We start from the raw sequence: 2,131 nt of genomic DNA, 5'->3' as shown, positions 1-2,131 counted from the left end.
TGCCTGCTCTCTCTCTCTCTCTCTCTCTCTCTCTCTCTGGCCGACTGCTCTCTCTCTCTCTCTCTCTCTCTTTCTCTGGCCGACTGCCTCTCTCTCTGGCCGACTGCCTGTCTCTCTCTCTCTCTGGCCGACTGCCTGTCTGCAGATCGGTCTCGGTCGCGCTCTCTCTCTCTCTCTCTCTCCTGGCCGACAGCCTGTCTCTCTCTCTCTCTCTTTCTCTGGCCGACTGCCTGTCTCTCTCTCTCTCCCCCCCTCTCTCTCTCTCTCTCTCTCTCTCTCTCTGGCCGACTGCCTGTCTGCAGATCGGTCTCGGTCGCGCTCTCTCTCTCTCTCTCTCTCTCGCTCTCTCTCTCTCTCTCTCGCTCTCTCTCTCTCGTTCTCTCTCTCTCTCGCTCTCTCTCGTTCTCTCTCACTCTCTCTCTCTCGTTCTCTCTCTCTCTCACTCTCTCTCGTTCTCTCTCTCTCTCACTCTCTCTTTCTCTCTCACTCTCTCTCTCGTTCTCTCTCTCTCGTTCTCTCTCTCTCTCTCTCGCTCGCTCTCACTCTCTCTCTCTGGCCGACTGCCTGTCTCTCTCTCTCTCTCTCTCGCTCTCTCTCTCACTCTCTCTCGTTCTCTCTCTCTCACTCTCTCTCGTTCTCTCTCTCTCTCTCTCCACTCTCTCGTTCTCTCTCTCTCTCACTCTCTCTCGTTCTCTCTCTCTCTCGCTCTCTCTCGTTCTCTCTCACTCTCTCTCTCGTTCTCTCTCTCTCACTCTCGTTCTCCTCTCTCTCTCGTTCTCTCTCTCTCTCTCGTCTCTCTCACTCTCTCTCTCGTTCTCTCTCTCTCGTTCTCTCTCTCTCGTTCTTCTCTCTCCCTCTCACTCTCTCTCGTTCTCTCTCTCTCGTTTTCTCTCTCTCGTTCTCTCTCTCTCACTCTCTCTCTCGTTCTCTCTCTCTCACTCTCTCTCTCGTTCTCACTCTCACTCTCTCTCACTCTCTCTCGTTCTCTCTCTCTCTCATTCTCTCGTTCTCTCTCTCTCTCACTCTCTCGTTCTCTCTCTCACTCTCTCTCTCTCGTTCTCTCTCTCTCTCTCTCTCTCGTTCTCTCCCCTCTCTCTCTCCTCTCTCTCGTTCTTTCTCTCTCTCGCTCGCTCTCACTCTCTCTCTCTCCTCTCTCTGGCCGACTGCCTGTCTCTCTCTCTCTCTCTCTCTCTCTTTCTCTGGCCGACTGCCTGTCTCTCTCTCTCTCTCTCTCTCTCTCTCTCTCTCTCTCTGGCCGACTGCCTGTCCTCTCTCTCTCTCTCTCTCTCTCTCTCTCTCTGGCCGACTGCCTGTCTCTCTCCTCTCTCTCTCTCTCTCCCCCCTCTCTCTCTGGCCGACTGCCTGTCTGCAGATCGGTCTCGGTCGCGCGCGCTCTCTCTCTCTCTCTCTCTCTCCTCTCTCTCGCTCTCTCTCGTTCTCTCTCTCTCCACTCTCTCTCTCGTTCTCTCTCTCTCACTCTCTCGTTCTCTCTCTCTCTCGTTCTCTCTCTCTCTCGTTCTCTCACACTCTCTCTCTCGTTCTCTCTCTCTCGTTCTCTCTCTCTCTCTCTCCCCTCTCACTCTCTCTCTCGTTCTCTCTCTCTCTCGTTCTCTCTCTCTCTCACTCTCTCTCTCATCGTTCTCTCTCTCTCACTCTCTCTCTCTCGTTCTCTCTCTCTCACTCTCTCTCTCTTTCTCTCTCTCTCTCACTCTCTCTCTCTCGTTCTCTCTCTCTCTTCTCTCTCTCTCGTTCTCTCTCTCTCGTCTCTCTCTCTCACTCTCTCTCTCTTCTCTCTCTCACTCTCTCTCTCGTTCTCTCTCTCGTTTTCTCTCTCTCTCGTTCTCTCTCTCGTTCTCTCTCGTCTGTCTGTCTGTCTCTGTCTCTCTCTCTCTCTCGTTCTCTCTCTCTCTCTCGTTCTCTCTCTCTCCCTCTCACTCTCTCTCGTTCTCTCTCTCTCTCTCGTTTTCTCTCTCTCTCGTCTCTCTCTCTCACTCTCTCTCTCTCGTTCTCTCTCTCTCACTCTCTCTCTCGTTCTCATCTCTCTCGTCACGTTCTCTCTCTCTCGTTTTACGTTCTCTCTCTCTCGTTTTCTCTCTCTCGTTCTCTCTCTCTCCCTCTCACTCTCTCTCTC

The sequence above is a fragment of the Hypanus sabinus genome, chromosome 26 (assembly GCF_030144855.1).
Source record: "Hypanus sabinus isolate sHypSab1 chromosome 26, sHypSab1.hap1, whole genome shotgun sequence".
NCBI classification, from domain to species: Eukaryota; Metazoa; Chordata; class Chondrichthyes; order Myliobatiformes; family Dasyatidae; genus Hypanus; species Hypanus sabinus.
Note: the sequence above shows the minus strand (reverse complement) of the source record.